Raw genomic sequence first — 18,369 nt, 5'->3', positions numbered from 1 at the left:
ACACATACTGCACGTCAGTGTCGTTGATGAGTAATGGTGTGTTTTGATGTAAGAGAATCCAAAGTGTTGTTATTCCTGGTGGTGATGTCACCAGGCCTTATGACTAATGATCATAAATGGAATCAGGAAGACCAACACTTAAATAAACCAGAAGTAACTACAGTAACTGTTGGCATTTCATTTTCCACTGTACCGAAACAAACTCCAAAACAACAATAGATACCATTCTGTGGGTTTGGTGAACAGTTACACCCCTAGCGCACACACACACACACACACACACACACACACACACACACACACACACACACACACACACACACAGAGAGAGAGAGAGTGATTAAAAGGCTGCGTTACGCAAATGTAATTTTCTCTGGTGTATGGCCTTCTCTCGCTTCACACATGGACGATTAATAACTGCACTGTGGAGCAACCCCCTTTTGATTAACCTGGCCCAGATAGACCCCTACGACTGTGTGTGTGTGTGTGTGTGTGTGTGTGTGTGTGTGTGTGTGTGTGTGTGTGTGTGTGTGTGAGAGGTGTAATATGTCAGCCAGTCAGAGTAATTATGACTGGATTCCACTGGGGAAACACTGAACCAACGGTTTCACTGCCTCCTATTCAAAACATGTAGATTAAACTTTAATCTATTCATTGTGCAGAGTTCATAATTCTGTTCCAGTGACTAGGACAAGAAGAGAGCGAGGTAGACACAGGGAGCGAGGTAGACACAGGGAGCGAGAGAGAGAGAGAGAGAGGTAAACAGGGAGCGAGGTAGACAGAGAGCGAGAGAGGTAAACAGGGAGCGAGGTAGACAGAGAGCGAGAGAAGTAAACAGGGAGCGAGGTAGACAGAGAGCGAGAGAGGTAAACAGGGAGCGAGGTAGCCAGAGAGCGAGAGAGGTAAACAGGGAGCGAGGTAGACAGAGAGAGAGAGGTAAACAGGGAGCGAGGTAGACAGAGAGAGCAGAAGTGCTGGTAGAGAGGGCAGAGCCTGGAAGGTCAAACACACACACTAAACTAATCCTACAGTTTGCTAACAGGCCATGAGAACCACAAACGTGCCTAAACACACAGACTCGTTGAAACACATCCTAGCGATCAGAGTGTGACCTTGTTTCTCCCTGAGAAAGGCATATGAGAGCATGGATATGAATACGGATTATTCATAATGAATATTTGATGTATGTGAGAATCGTCCAAGAAACTGACAGTGTGTGTGTGTGTGTGTGTGTGTGTGTGTGTGTGTGTGTGTGTGTGTGTGTGTGTGTGTGTGTGTGTGTGTGTGTGTGTGTGTGATAGTCCTAATGCGAGAGAAGAGAAAGTGAGTGAAAGAATGAGTGGCAAGAGAGAGAGGAAAGAGAGAAGAAAGCAAACAGAAATCAAGAGTGTGTGCGCACAGAGAAGGAGAGAGAAAAAGGAGAGGTTACACAGAGAGAGCAGAGTTCTGCACAGCACCGCGTTAACACGGCTGTCTTTGTTTCTCTATTTGAGGGATTGTTCCTCTGTTCCCCCAGGAAGCCCAGCACAGGGAGAAAGAGAAGTCTCATTCCTCTGGACATTCTGGGATTTACTATGACTATCCTTATTAGGGGATTCAATAGAGAAGTAAAGACAGACGCAGAGCATGATACCATACATCTGGAACACAACTGGAGAACATAACTGGAGAACATATCTACAACCCACAGGGCGGAAGAGACTGGAGAACAGAGAAAAGAGGGTGATTGAAGGCGTCAAGAGGGTGAAGAAAAAACGAGAGGAGAGGAAAGAGGAGTGGTGAGGAGACAGAGAGAAGAGGAGTGGTGAGGAGACAGAGAGAAGAGGAGTGGTGAGGAGACAGAGAGAAGAGGAGTGGTGAGGAGACAGAGAGAAGAGGAGTGGTGAGGAGACAGAGAGAAGAGGAGTGGTGAGGAGACAGAGAGAAGAGGAGTGGTGAGGAGACAGAGAGAAGAGGAGTGGTGAGGAGACAGAGAGAAGAGGAGTGGTGAGGAGACAGAGAGAAGAGGAGTGGTGAGGAGACAGAGAGAAGAGGAGTGGTGAGGAGACAGAGAGAAGAGGAGTGGTGAGGAGACAGAGAGAAGAGGAGATAGGATGAATGAAAGAAAAGCAGGTCCCTACTGAAAATGTGTCTGCTACCCTGAGAAAGACGGGCTGAGAGACAAATAGCAGTCTCTGCCTCAGGCTGTGTTAGATCAAGACAGATAACACGTCTGATACTTTCTCTAATTGATCTCACTTCAAAATCCTCCAGAATCATCCCAGAAAGCATTATTTAAACCATTATCAGTTGGCTGTAATTATTTGTATCCATTTACCAGAGGGTAATACACACCTTATTAAACACAACTCAAACCAGGCCGAGAGAGAGGGAGGGTGTGTGAGTGTCCACGCGTGAGTGAGTCGGTGAGTTGGGGCGTGAGTAGGGTTGCAAAGGGTCGGAAACTTTCCGGGAAATGTATGGAAATTTTCCATGGGAAGTTAAAACTTCTTTGGGATGGGGGCAGTATTTTGACGTCCGGATGAAAAGTGTGTTAAAATAATGTCTGTGAGTATAACAGAACTGAAATGGCAGGTGAAACCCCGAGGACAAACCATTCAAAAAAAAATGTTTTATCATCCTACCACTGATTTCAATGGCTGGCACTTTTATAATAGGGCGAAATTGTGCTCGATTGCAGTTCCTAGGGCTTCCACTAGATGTCAACAGTCTTTACAAAGAGATTCAGGCTGGTTTTTGGAAAAATTATCCAGAAATTGTAGTTTTTCTAGGTGTTTCCCATTTTGGCTGTAGTGTTTCCAAGCGCGTGAATGAGAGTGCGTTCTTTGGTATTTTTCCCCGGTAAAGACAATAACGATTCTCCGTCTTAAATTTTTGAGTTTATTTGCGTATTAGGGTACCTAAGGTTTGATTATAAACGATGATTGACTTGTTTGGATAAGTTTATTGGTAACGTTTGGGATTCATTTTGTATGCATTTTGAAGGAGGGAAACCGAGTGGATTATTGACTGAAGCGCGCCAGCTAAACTGAGTTTTTATGTATATAAAGAAGGACTTTATCGAACAAAAGGACCATTTGTAATGTAACTGGGACCTTTTGGAGTGCCAACAGAAGATCTTCAAAGGTAAGGCATATATTATATCGCTATTTCTGACTTTCGTGTTGCAACTCCATGGTTGAAAATGATTTGTTATGCATTTGAGTGCTGAGCACTGTCCTCAGATAATCGCATGGTTTGCTTTCGCTGTAAAGCCTTTTTGAAATCTGACACGGCGGCTGGATTAACAACAAGTTAAGCTTTATTTTGATGTATTGCACTTGTGGTTTCATGAAAGTTTAATATTTAGAGTAATTTCATTTGAATTTGGCGCTCTGCCATGTCACCAGATGTTGGCCAGGTGGGACGTTACCGTCCCACGTATCTGTAAGAAGTTAAGCCCTAGACTGGTTATGACTAGCGCCATCTGTTGTCAGTACTAAGACTCTGGTTATGACTAGCGCCATCTGTTGTCAGTACTAAGACTCTGGTTATGACTAGCGCCATCTGTTGTCAGTACTAAGACTCTGGTTATGACTAAGACTAGGGTTACAAAGGGTCGGAAATTTTCCATGGGAAGTTAAGCCCTGGAATTTGGGAAATTTTGCTTAAATTCATAAAAAAAAGATTGTTTAGAACCATGAACCTTTTTGTGGCATACACAAGGCAATTCTAGGTCTTGTGGCATATTTTGGTTAAACTATCCCCAATTCAATGGAATTGCAACCCTCTGCATGAACAGTGCATTCTTACATCACATGTGCAGTGCACTCTTCCATCACATGTACAGCTGATTCTCAAGATCTTGCACACTAATGAGATGCTATTGAGCCCACACTACTACACTGTCTGGACTATATGCTTTCTGGTAAATGTTGATAATAATACTGAGTGGGGTGAATATATTTTATATTACATCAATTATTTTTTGTTAACTAGTAAATAGTAGCCTACAGCAAAATGTGTTTAAATCATTTCTAACTTGTTAACAATTTCTGCTAGTTAGTATTTGCTACCATGTGGGTTTTAGCTTGCTTGAGCCTGCTAACCGAGGAGTGTTAATTCACCTGTTTCCATACATGTTTCATTTTAACCTGTTATGGATAGGGGGCAGTATTTTCACGGCCGGATAAAAAAACGTACCCGATTTAATCTGATTATTACTCCTGCCCAGAAACTAGAATATGCATATAATTATTAGCTTTGGATAGAAAACACTCCAAAGTTTCTAAAACTGTTTGAATGGTGTCTGTGAGTATAACAGAACTCATTTGGCAGGCCAAAACCTGAGAAGATTCCAAACAGGAAGCACCCTCTCTGACCATTTCTTGGCCATCTCTATCCAAAACAGGGGATCTCTGCTGTAACGTGACACTTCCTACGGCTCCCATAGGCTCTCAGAAGGCGGCAAAAAGTTGAATCATGTCTTTGCAGGCCCTGGCTGAAAAACACTAGCGCATTTAGATAGTGGTCGATCAGAGAACAGAGACTGGAGGCGTGTGCACGAGGCGACACCATGTTTTTATTATTTTGTCTTTGAATGAAAACAACGACTCCCGGTCGGAATATTATCGCTTTTTTACGAGAAAAATAGCATAAAAAATGATTTTAAACAGCGGTTGACATGCTTCGAAGTACGGTAATGGAATATTTCGAAATTTTGTCACGAAACGCGTCGGGCGCGTAACCCTTCGTCACCCTTGGATAGTGTCTTGAACGCACGAACAAAACGCCGCTATTTGGATATAACTATGGATTATTTTGAACGAAACCAACATTTGTTATTGAAGTAGAAGTCCTGGGAGTGCATTCTGATGAAGAACAGCAAAGGTAATCCAATTTTTCTTATAGTAAATCTGAGTTTGGTGAGGGTCAAACTTGGTGGGTGTCAAAATAGCTAGCCTGTGATGGCGAGCTATCTACTTAGAATATTGCAAAATGTGCTTTCACCAAAAAGCTATTTTAAAATCGGACACCTCGATTGCATAAAGGAGTTCTGTATCTATAATTCTTAAAATAATTGTTATGTTTTTTGTGAACGTTTATCGTGAGTAATTTAGTAAATTCACCGGAAGTGTTCGGTGGGAATGCTAGTTCTGAACGTCACATGCTAATGTAAAAAGCTGTTTTTTGATATAAATATGAACTTGATTGAACAAAACATGCATGTATTGTATAACATAATGTCCTAGGAGTGTCATCTGATGAAGATCATCAAAGGTTAGTGCTGCATTTAGCTGTGGTTTTGTTTTTTGTGACATTATATGCTAGCTTGAAAAATGGGTGTCTGATTATTTCTGGCTGGGTACTCTGCTGACAATCTAATGTTTTGCTTTCGCTGTAAAGCCTTTTTGAAATCGGACAGTGTGGTTAGATTAACGAGAGTCTTGTCTTTAAAATGGTGTAAAATAGTCATATGTTTGAAAAATTGAAGTTTTTGGATTTTCGAGGAATTTGTAATTCGCGCCACGCCCATCATTGGATATTGGAGCAGGTGTTCCGCTAGCGGAACGTCTAGCTGTAAGAGGTTAAAACATTTATCTTACAAAGGAGTTGTTTAATCTAATCTTAACTATTTATCTGTACATAGAATTATATTTGATTTTTTACTATTTTTTCTAATCTTTACAGGAAAATGCAATGGGCACCATCTGATGTGTGGAGACATTTCACTGCAGCTAATGTAGAAGGAAAAGCTGTGCACATTTCCAAATACTGTGCCAAATCATATGTGAAGAATGCAACAAAGATGCAGAATCATCTGGCCAAGTGCATAAAGTTCACTCAGCGTTCACAACAACCAACCTCTGACAAAAGTCAATCCACTTCTATTCAAGGTGAAAATTATGAATCAGACACCTTATCGAAAGCAACAGCTCGTGGTCCTCCTGGAATATGAAGTTTTTTTTGACTCAATGAAGGAATGTAGTCAGAGAAATGATGATTGTCTTGCTCGAGCTGTGTACACAACTGGTTCACCTCTGATGCTCACAGGCAATGTGCATTGGAAGAGATTTCTGAATGTTCTTCGCCCAACATACACCCCTCCAACCAGACATGCTTTATCTACTCATTTGCTGGATGCAGAGTTCAAGTGAATGTCAAGCAAATCATAGAGAAAGCAGACTGTATTGCAATCATCTCTGATTGGTGGTTGAATGTTCGTGGGCAAGGAATAATTAACCTGTTAGGGCTAGGGGGCAGTATTGACACAGCCGGATAAAAAAACGTACCCGATTTAATCTGGTTACTACTCCTGCCCAGTAACTAGAATATGCATATAATTATTGGCTTTGGATAGAAAACACCCTAAAGTTTCTAAAACTGTTTGAATGGTGTCTGTGAGTATAACAGAACTCATATGGCAGGCAAAAACCTGAGAAGATTCTGAACAGGAAGTGGCCTGTCTGACAAGTTGTTGTTTATCTTGGCTCTTTTTATTGAAGACTGAGGATCTTTGCTGTAACGTGACACTTCCTACGGCTCCCATAGGCTCTCAGAGCCCGGGAAAAAGCTGAATGATATCGAGGCAGCCCCAGGCTGAAACACATTATCGCGTTTGGATAGTGGCTGGTCAGAGTACTCTGAGACTCAGGCGCGTGCACGAGGGCACGAGATGTTTTTATTTTCTCTCTTTGTTCGTATACACGCTTTCCCGGTCGGAATATTATCGCTTTTTACGAGAAAAATGGCATAAAAATTGATTTTAAACAGCGGTTGACATGCTTCGAAGTACGGTAATGGAATATTTAGAAATGTTTTGTCACGAAATGCGCCATGCTCATCAACCTTATTTACCCTTTTGGATAGTGTCTTGAACGCACGAACAAAACCCCGCTATTTGGATATAACAATGGATTATTTGGGACCAAACCAACATTTGTTATTGAAGTAGAAGTCCTGGGAGTGCATTCTGACGAAGAACAGCAAAGGTAATAACATTTTTCTTATAGTAAATCTGACTTTGGTGAGTGCTAAACTTGCTGGGTGTCTAAATAGCTAGCCCTGTGATGCCGGGCTATCTACTCAGAATATTGCAAAATGTGCTTTCACCGAAAAGCTATTTTAAAATCGGACATATCGAGTGCATAGAGGAGTTCTGAATCTATAATTCTTAAAATAATTGTTATGTTTTTTGTGAACGTTTATCGTGAGTAATTTAGTAAATTCACCGGCAGTGTTCGGTCGGAATGCTAGTCACATGCTAGTCACATGCTAATGTAAAAAGCTGGTTTTTGATATAAATATGAACTTGATTGAACAAAACATGCATGTATTGTATAACATAATGTCCTAGGGTTGTCATCTGATGAAGATCATCAAAGGTTAGTGCTGCATTTAGCTGTGGTTTGGGTTTATGTGACATTATATGCTAGCTTGAAAAATGGGTGTCTGATTATTTCTGGCTGGGTACTCTGCTGACATAATCTAATGTTTTGCTTTTGTTGTAAAGCCTTTTTGAAATCGGACAGTGTGGTTAGATTAACGAGAGTCTTGTCTTTAAAATGGTGTAAAATAGTCATATGTTTGAAAAATTGAGGTTTTTGCATTTTTGAGGTATTTGAATATCGCGCCACGGGATTACACTGGCTGTTGAGTAGGTGGGACGATAGAGGTTAACTCCATCATCTCCACCCCTCAACCAGTATTCTACAAGAGCACAGACACAAGGGACAACAGACACACCGGTCTCTACATTGCAGATGAGCTGAAGGCAGTCAGCAATGACCTTGGACCACAGAAGGTATTTGCACTGGTGACAGACAATGCTGCGAACATGAAGGCAGCTTGGTCTAAAGTGGAGGAGTCCTACACCCATTGGCTGTACTGCTCATGCATTGAATCTGCTCCTCAAGGACATCATGACACTGAAAACAATGGATACACTACAAGAGAGCCAAGGAAACAGTTAGGTATGTGAAGGGTCAAGTTATAGCAGCAATCTACCTCACCAAGCAAAGTGAGAAGAATAAGAGCACCACATTGAAGCTGCCCAGCAACACCCATTGGGGTGGTGTTGTCATCATGTTTGACAGTCTCCTGGAGGGGAAGGAGTCTCTCCAAGAAATGGCCATATCACAGTCTGCCGATATGGACAGCCCCATCAAGAGGATCCTCCTGGATGATGTATTTTGGGAGAGAGTGGTAAGCAGCCTGAAACTCCTGAAACCTATAGCAGTAGCCACTGCACAGATTGACTGAGACAATGCCATCCTGTCTGATGTTCAGACTCTGCTTGCAGATGTAAGAGAAGAAATCCGTACTGCCCTGCCCACTTCACTGTTGCTCCAAGCAGAGGAAAATGCAGTTCTGAAATACATCAAAAAGCATGAAGACTTCTGCCTGAAGCCCATTCACACTGCAGAGTACATGTTGGACCCCAAGTATGCTGGCAAGAGCATCCTGTCTGGTGCAGAGATCAACAAGGCCTAAGGCGTCATCACTACCGTGTCTCGCCACCTTGGCCTGGATGAGGGCAAGGTTCTTGGCAGTCTGGCGAAGTACACTTACAAGCAAGGGCTTTGGGATGTAGATGCAATATGGCAGTCGTGCCAACATATCTCATCAGCCATCTGGTGGAAGGCACTTTGTGGATCTGAGACTCTTTCCCCGATGCCTCCATCATCCTCCAAATCCCACCAACATCAACCACCTCAGAGCGCAATTGGTCCTTGTTTGGAAACACACACACCAAAGCATGCAACAGGCTTACCAATACAAGGTTTGAAAGATTGGTGGCCATCCGAGCAAATTTGAGGATTTTTGAGCCTGACAACAAGCCATCCTCAACAAGGTTGGAAAGTGACAGTGAAGATGAGGCCTCAGAGTCTGATGTTCAAGAGGTGGACATTAAGGAGGTCCAGGGAGAAGACATGGAAGCCTGAGAGGAAGACAACCAAAGCTTTAGTTTCTAGACTGTCATTTTACAGATTTATGTTGAAAAAGTTTTTGGGAACTGCGATGGATAATTGGGGATCATTCAATATTCCCTTACTTTTGTTGTTCAGTGAAATCATCCCATGTGACCAGGTGCCACCCCATCAGGCGCTAACCAGGTGCTAGCCTATCAGGCGCTAACCAGGTGCTAGCCTATCAGGCGCTAACCAGGTGCTAGCCTATCAGGCGCTAACCAGGTGCTAGCCTATCAGGCGCCACCCTATCAGGCGCTAACCAGGTGCTAACCAGGTGCTAGCCTATCAGGCCTATCAGGCGCTAGCCTACTAGCACCCTATCAGGCGCTAGCCTATCAGGCTAGCACCCTATCAGGCGCTAGCCTATCAGGCTAGCACCCTATCAGGCGCTAGCCTATCAGGCTAGCACCCTATCAGGCGCTAGCCTATCAGGTGCTAGCCTCCTATCAGGTGCTAGCCTATCAGGTGCTAGCCTATCAGGCGCTACAGTCTATAGTTGGGCAAAACAGATTTAACTTCTTTAGGAAAACAGTCCAACGTTGGAAACAAACATTATTATGTTGTCATCCAGACACACATTTATTTTCCAAGCCATAGCACACAATATGTTACATACAGCAGGTTTTTAAAGAACCAAAGACTTGTCCGTTTCGTGTTTTAATTTTTGCAATGGAAAAAAACAAACATTGCGAACTTAAACGTTAGCTTTCTTACATGGCACATACTGCACTTTTACTTTCTTCTCCAACACTTTGTTTTTGCATTATTTAAACCAAATTGAACATGTTTCATTATTTATTTGAGGCTAAACTGATTTTATTGATGTATTATATTAAGTTAAAATAAGTGTTCATTCAGTATTGTTGTAATTGTCATTAAAATCGTCCGATTAATCGGCATTGGCTTTTTTTGGTCCGCCAATAATCGGTATCGGCGTTGAAAAATCATAATCGGCCGACCTCTACTCTAAAGTCAATGCTGGCTCAGCGACAAGCTGTGAAATTGGTATTAATCATGTCTACACACAAATCACAACAACACTCTAAAGTCAACAAGTCATTATGTTCATGTATTGAGTTGAAATCTAGAAAATAACCGTTTGTCAGAGAAATGAGCTTGAACCAGACAGAGACGGAGAGACAGTGCTCCGTCGGGGAGACAGTGCTCCGTCGGGGAGACAGTGCTCCGTCGGGGAGACAGTGCTCCGTCGGGGAGACAGTGCTCCGTCGGAGAGACAGTGCTCCGTCGGAGAGACAGTGCTCCGTCGGAGAGACAGTGCTCCGTCGGAGAGCAGAGAGGGTGTTAAGAGTCAATGGATTTCATCAGAAACATGGACAGCTCTCCTCCAGGGAGAAAAGCATTACGGTCTGACAACAGGGTCCCCACTGAGGGTGGGAGTACATATATGAGTGTGTGTGTGTGTGTGTGTGTGTGTGTGTGTTTCAAAGATGAGAGAGAGAGAGCGAGACAGCAGTGTTTCATCTGGGAGTTCCAACCGCTGCCAGGCATCCAGAGGGTTTCAGTCACTCTCCCATCATGCCTGGTGCCATGGCAGGGTGAGATAGGCCTCTATGGAGACGGGCTGGGTGGAGATGACACCCGCGTTTCATCATACAGGCTTCCCCCTCAGTCTCTCTCTCACACACACACAGTGTTTTGGTCGCCAGCCAAGTAACTGAGACATGTCTTTACATGAAACAGAACCTGGACTAGAACCAGCTAGAACCAGCCATCCTCCTCTCCTTCATTCCAATGCGGAGGATGTGTCGTACTGGAGGGAAGCAGCTGTACATCTCCTCTCGCCTGCTGCTGGTTAGAGAGCAAGTCAACACCATGACAGTCCCAAATAGAACCCGCCCTATTCCCTATATAGTGCACTACTTTTGAAAAGAGCCCTATAAGCCCTGGTCAAAAGTAGTACATTTAAGACACAACCCGAGACAAACCCCCAGTGTTCCTGCTCACTGTGGTTCATTCATTACCCCGACACACACCACCCGACACACACCACCCGACACACACCACCCGACACATACCAGCCCACACACCACCACCACCACCCGACACACACCAGCCCACACACCACCACCACCACCCGACACACACCACCCGACACACACCACCCGACACATACCAGCCCACACACCACCACCACCCGACACACACCACCCGACACATACCAGCCCACACACCACCACCACCCGACACATACCAGCCCACACACCACCACCACCCGACACACACCAGCCCACACACCACCCGACACACACCACCACCCGACACACACCACCCGACACACACCTTCACCACCCAACACACACCACCCGACACACACCAGCCAACCCACACCAGCCAACCCACACCAACACCACCCCGACATGTCACACGGTCACCAAGGTCTCCCAACCAGTGCATCGGTCAGGAAAACGGACACATTGAATTGCAGTCATTACTGGTCATGTTTTGACTATGATGAGACGTCTGAGTAGACATTGAAAAGGTTGTGTAAATGGGGCGAATCACTAAGTCTCACACACACACACAACTCAGCAGAGGCCTTTGCACGGCTAGAAGACGACTGAGGTAATACGGAGCTAGCTAGCTCATGTGACTCACACATGGTGATTTTCTCTCTGCTGGTTTAGGTTTGGTTCTCAGAGTTCATCTCCATCACAATATAAACCCTGATCAAATCCCTCCACTGTAGGAGGAGGAGTGCTGGAATTACTGTGAGTGTGTGTGTGTGTGTGTGTGTGTGTGTGTGTGTGTGTGTGTGTGTGTGTGTGTGTGTGTGTGTGTGTGTGAGAAAGAGAGAGACAGACAGGATAGTGTATGCTGGTCTATTCCTTGTATAGTCTGTAGGATGTGTGTGTATGAGGGTTACCATAAAGAAGGTTACCAGACAGGTCACCATAGAGAAGGTTACCAGACAGGTCACCATAAAGAAGGTTACCAGACAGGTCACCATAGAGAAGGTTACCAGACAGGTCACCATAGAGAAGGTTACCAGACAGGTCACCATAGAGAAGGTTACCAGACAGGTCACCATAGAGAAAGTTACCAGACAGGTCACCATAGAGAAGGTTACCAGACAGGTCACCATAAAGAAGGTTACCAGACAGGTCACCATAGAGAAAGTTACCAGACAGGTCACCATAAAGAAGGTTACCAGACAGGTCACCATAGAGAAGGTTACCAGACAGGTCACCATAGAGAAGGTTACCAGACAGGTCACCATAGAGAAAGTTACCAGACAGGTCACCATAGAGAAAGTTACCAGACAGGTCACCATAGAGAAGGTTACCAGACAGGTCACCATAAAGAAGGTTACCAGACAGGTCACCATAGAGAAAGTTACCAGACAGGTCACCATAGAGAAAGTTACCAGACAGGTCACCATAGAGAAAGTTACCAGACAGGTCACCATAGAGAAGGTTACCAGACAGGTCACCATAGAGAAAGTTACCAGACAGGTCACCATAGAGAAGGTTACCAGACAGGTCACCATAGAGAAGGTTACCAGACAGGTCACCATAGAGAAAGTTACCAGACAGGTCACCATAGAGAAAGTTACCAGACAGGTCACCATAGAGAAAGTTACCAGACAGGTCACCATAGAGAAAGTTACCAGACAGGTCACCATAGAGAAAGTTACCAGACAGGTCACCATAGAGAAAGTTACCAGACAGGTCACCATAGAGAAAGTTACCAGACAGGTCACCATAGAGAAAGTTACCAGACAGGTCACCATAGAGAAAGTTACCAGACAGGTCACCATAGAGAAAGTTACCAGACAGGTCACCATAGAGAAAGTTACCAGACAGGTCACCATAGAGAAGGTTACCAGACAGGTCACCATAGAGAAAGTTACCAGACAGGTCACCATAGAGAAAGTTACCAGACAGGTCACCATAGAGAAGGTTACCAGACAGGTCACCATAGAGAAAGTTACCAGACAGGTCACCATAGAGAAAGTTACCAGACAGGTTACCATAGAGAAGGTTACCAGACAGGTCACCATAGAGAAGGTTACCAGACAGGTCACCATAGAGAAAGTTACCAGACAGGTTACCATAGAGAAGGTTACCAGACAGGTCACCATAGAGAAGGTTACCAGTGTGATAAAGCTACGGGTCCAGACTCCAGAGATGACTTCACACTACCATCCATTCAGAGATCAAGAGACAAAACACAGGAAACGATCCGGGATCATATCTCCATCTGTGATATTTCTCCCAATCTAAACACCACAATAATACTGCTGCTGAACCAATGGGCAGCCAGCAACCCTCTGGGTCTCATGCACTGATAACATACACTGTTGGTGTGTGTGTGTGTGTGATTAACTGATAACATACACTGTGTGTGTGTGTGTGTGTGTGTGTGTGTGTGTGTGTGTGTTGCACTGATAACTCAATGGGAGGTTTACAGTCCATTTCAGTTGACAGGAAACAGGGAATGAAAGGCCATTCTCTGCTGAGGGGAATGGTCCTGTAGTGGAGGCTCATATTACAACAGAGGAATGGCTGCTCCTGCCAAAATGGAACTAATATCAGTTTCTTTCACTCTCCCTCCCCCTCTGCCTACCTCAATGACTCCCTCTCCCCCTCTGTCTACCTCAATGACTCCCTCTCCCCCTCTGTCTACCTCAATGACTCCCCCTCCCCCTCTGTCTACCTCAATGACTCCCCCTCTGTCTACCTCAATGACCTCCCCTCTGTCTACCTCAATGACTCCCCCTCCCCCTCTGTCTACCTCAATGACTCCCTCTCCCCCTCTGTCTACCTCAATGACTCCCTCTCCCCCTCTGTCTACCTCAATGACTCCCTCTCCCCCTCTGTCTACCTCAATGACTCCCTCTCCCCCTCTGTCTACCTCAATGACTCCCTCTCCCCTCTGTCTACCTCAATGACTCCCTCTCCCCCTCTGTCTACCTCAATGACTCCCTCTCCCTCTCTGTCTACCTCAATGACTCCCTCTCCCCCTCTGTCTACCTCAATGACTCCCTCTCCCCCTCTGTCTACCTCAATGACTCCCTCTCCCCCTCTGTCTACTTCAATGACTCCCTCTCCCTCTCTGTCTACCTCAATGACTCTCTCTCCCCCGCTGTCTACCTCAATGACTCCCTCTCCCCCTCTGTCTACCTCAATGACTCCCTCTCCCCCTCTGTCTACCTCAATGACTCCCTCTCCCCCTCTGTCTACCTCAATGACTCCCTCTCCCCCTCTGTCTACCTCAATGACTCCCTCTCTGTCTACCTCAATGACTCTCTCTCCCCCGCTGTCTACCTCAATGACTCTCTCTCTCTCTGTACAGCTCTTTATATTTATCAGCTGATGGCAGGCAGGCAGGCAGGAAGATTTCCCTGTAGCCCACAGACCCTTCCACAGTTAGCTGATGGCAGGCAGGAAGATTTCCCTGTAGCCCACAGACCCTTCCACAGTCAGCTGATGGCAGGCAGGGAGATTTCCCTGTAGCCCACAGACCCTTCCACAGTCAGCTGATGGCAGGCAGGGAGATTTCCCTGTAGCCCACAGACCCTTCTACAGTCAGCTGATGGCAGGCAGGGAGATTTCCCTGTAGCCCACAGACCCTTCTACAGTCAGCTGATGGCAGGCAGGCAGGGAGATTTCCCTGTAGCCCACAGACCCTTCTACAGTCAGCTGATGGCAGGCAGGGAGATTTCCCTGTAGCCCACAGACCCTTCTACAGTCAGCTGATGGCAGGCAGGCAGGCAGGGAGATTTCCCTGTAGCCCACAGACCCTTCTACAGTTAGCTGATGGCAGGCAGGGAGATTTCCCTGTAGCCCACAGACCCTTCTACAGTCAGCTGATGGCAGGCAGGCAGGGAGATTTCCCTGTAGCCCACAGACCCTTCTACAGTCAGCTGATGGCAGGCAGGCAGGGAGATTTCCCTGTAGCCAACAGACCCTTCTACAGTTAGCTGATGGCAGGCAGGCAGGCAGGGAGATTTCCCTGTAGCCCACAGACCCTTCTACAGTCAGCTGATGGCAGGCAGGCAGGGAGATTTCCCTGTAGCCCACAGACCCTTCTACAGTCAGCTGATGGCAGGCAGGGAGATTTCCCTGTAGCCCACAGACCCTTCTACAGTCAGCTGATGGCAGGCAGGCAGGGAGATTTCCCTGTAGCCCACAGACCCTTCTACAGTCAGCTGATGGCAGGCAGGCAGGGAGATTTCCCTGTAGCCCACAGACCCTTCTACAGTCAGCTGATGGCAGGCAGGCAGGGAGATTTCCCTGTAGCCCACAGACCCTTCTACAGTCAGCTGATGGCAGGCAGGCAGGGAGATTTCCCTGTAGCCCACAGACCCTTCTACAGTCAGCTGATGGCAGGCAGGCAGGCAGGGAGATTTCCCTGTAGCCCACAGACCCTTCTACAGTCAGCTGATGGCAGGCAGGCAGGCAGGCAGATTTCCCTGTAGCCCACAGACCCTTCTACAGTTAGCTGATGGCAGGCAGGGAGATTTCCCTGTAGCCCACAGACCCTTCTACAGTCAGCTGATGGCAGGCAGGGAGATTTCCCTGTAGCCCACAGACAGCTGATGGCAGGCAGGGAGATTTCCCTGTAGCCCACAGACAGCTGATGGCAGGCAGGGAGATTTCCCTGTAGCCCACAGACAGCTGATGGCAGGCAGGGAGATTTCCCTGTAGCCCACAGACCCTTCTACAGTCAGCTGATGGCAGGCAGGCAGGGAGATTTCCCTGTAGCCCACAGTCAGCTGATGGCATGCAGGGAGATTTCCCTGTAGCCCACAGTCAGCTGATGGCAGGCAGGGAGATTTCCCTGTAGCCCACAGACCCTTCTACAGTCAGCTGATGGCAGGCAGGGAGATGTCCCTGTAGCCCACAGACAGCTGATGGCAGGCAGGCAGGGAGATTTCCCTGTAGCCCACAGACAGCTGATGGCAGGCAGGGAGATTTCCCTGTAGCCCACAGACAGCTGATGGCAGGCAGGGAGATGTCCCTGTAGCCCACAGACAGCTGATGGCAGGCAGGGAGATTTCCCTGTAGCCCACAGACAGCTGATGGCAGGCAGGGAGATTTTCACGGTGTATGTTACCTGTACTTCAGAGAGAAATGAGCCCTTTGAGCCAGTCTCTCTGAGGAGGATCTGTGGAAGAGTACAGTGGTGGATAAAATACCCAATTGTCATACTTGAGCAAATGTAAAGATACCTTCATAGAAAATGTGAAAGTCACCCAGTAAAATACAACTTGAGGAAAAGTCTAAAAGTATTTGGATTTAAATATAGTTAAGTATCAAAAGAAAATGTATAAATCATTTCAAATTCCTTATATTAAGCAACCCAGATGGCACCATTTTCTTATTTTTTAAATGTACGGATAGCCAGGGGCACACTCCAACACTCAGACATCATTTACAAAGTAAGCATGTGTGTTTAGTGAGTCCACCAGATCAGGGGCAGTAGGGATGACCAGGGATGTTCTCTTGATAAGTGCGAAAATTTGACAATTTTCTTGTCCTGTAAAAAGTACAGTTGTCAAAACTATAAATAGTAAAGTAAAGTACAGATACACCAAAAAACGACTTAAGTAGTACTTTAAAGTATTTTACACCACTGGAGGAGCAGAAGTTTCTTCTTCATATAGAGGCCCAGTAGTAGAACTATTGATGTTCATCTCCTGCTGACTGGGCCTTCCCAGTCTCACCCAGTCCAAACATCCTGTTATCTGTTCTGGAACATTCTGATACAATGGCTACTTTATACCACTCTCTTCTCTCCATCTCCCTCTCTCTGAACCCCTCTCTTCCCCCCATCTCTGTCTCAGTCTCTCTCTCTGAGCCTATGGACCTGGGGGTTTCAGAGAGATAACACAAAGATTGACACAAAGACAGAGAGAGAAAAACAGTCACTCAACATGGAATCTGTCAGCACCATTAAATGATGACTCGGGCAGTAAACCGTGGCAGGCACTTTCTTGTCAAGTTGAGAAAAAAGAACAGCCAAGCTTGACAATTTCTTTCCACCAGCGTTAACATTGACACAGCATCTTCCTTAGTCCAGCAATAACAGCTGACATACAGAGGAAAACATCCCATCTTGCATTTATGGGGTCAGAGTCCAGAGATATGAGGGATCAATACTCTGTCACAGTTTTGACATTTTGAGTCCAACTGACAAGCTGATGACAAGACAACACACTGACTGTTCCCTTGGTCTCCGCATCTTAGTGCTACAGCATTGAAGAGCCTGTTGTCTGCCACACTGGACTAAACACAACAGAGCCTGAACGTTGTCTGGACTAAACACAACAGAGCCTGAACGTTGTCTGGACTAAACACAACAGAGCCTGAACGTTGTCTGGACTAAACACAACAGAGCCTGAACGTTGTCTGGACTAAACACAACAGAGCCTGAACGTTGTCTGGACTAAACACAACAGAGCCTGAACGTTGTCTGGACTAAAACACAACAGAGCCTGAACGTTGTCTGGACTAAACACAACAGAGCCTGAACGTTGTCTGGACTAAAACACAACAGAGCCTGAACGTTGTCTGGACTAAACACAACAGAGCCTGAACGTTGTCTGGACTAAACACAACAGAGCCTGAACGTTGTCTGGACTAAACACAACAGAGCCTGAACGTTGTCTGGACTAAAACACAACAGAGCCTGAACGTTGTCTGGACTAAACACAACAGAGCCTGAACGTTGTCTGGACTAAACACAACAGAGCCTGAACGTTGTCTGGACTAAACACAACAGAGCCTGAACGTTGTCTGGACTAAACACAACAGAGCCTGAACGTTGTCTGGACTAAACACAACAGAGCCTGAACGTTGTCTGGACTAAACACAACAGAGCCTGAACGTTGTCTGGACTAAACACAACAGAGCCTGAACGTTGTCTGGACTAAACACAACAGAGCCTGAACGTTGTCTGGACTAAAACACAACAGAGCCTGAACGTTGTCTGGACTAAACACAACAGAGCCTGAACGTTGTCTGGACTAAAACACAACAGAGAAACATAACTGTTATGAGAAGCTCGACCATGTAGTGTTATTGACATAACAATATGGCTGCCATGGTGAAAGGGCTCTATACAGCTAGTGTGAGGTGTAGGTCTACCAGTTACTGTGTTACAGGAGGACAAACTGATCCATAGAGCTAGTGTGAGGAGTAGGTCTACCAGTTACTGTGTTACAGGAGGACAAACTGGTCCATAGAACTAGTGTGAGGTGTAGGTCTACCAGTTACTGTGTTACAGGAGGACAAACTGATCCATAGAACTAGTGTGAGGTGTAGGTCTACCAGTTACTGTGTTACAGGAGGACAAACTGATCCATAGAGCTAGTGTGAGGTGTAGGTCTACCAGTTACTGTGTTACAGGAGGATAAACTGGTCCATAGAGCTAGTGTCTCTCTCTCCACCCC

General features: G+C 45.8%; 1 protein-coding gene across 2 annotated transcripts in view; it reads right to left on the bottom strand.

The window, feature by feature from the left end:
• LOC106576570 (plexin-B2) overlaps positions 1-18,369 on the bottom strand; it is a 280,227-nt gene that overhangs the window by 129,773 nt on the left and 132,085 nt on the right. Inside the window, exon 2 of one of the 2 annotated variants that reach the window (XM_045700160.1) lies at positions 16,032-16,082. The exons of the other annotated variant lie outside the window; for it this stretch is intronic. The gene's annotated coding sequence lies outside the window, so the exon portion shown is untranslated. The remainder of the gene's footprint in view (positions 1-16,031; positions 16,083-18,369) is intronic. 2 annotated transcript variants of the gene reach the window in all.

Source organism: Salmo salar, chromosome ssa17, assembly GCF_905237065.1.
Source record: "Salmo salar chromosome ssa17, Ssal_v3.1, whole genome shotgun sequence".
NCBI lineage: Eukaryota > Metazoa > Chordata > Actinopteri > Salmoniformes > Salmonidae > Salmo > Salmo salar.
Note: the sequence above shows the minus strand (reverse complement) of the source record. Positions and strands in the feature narration are given on the sequence as shown.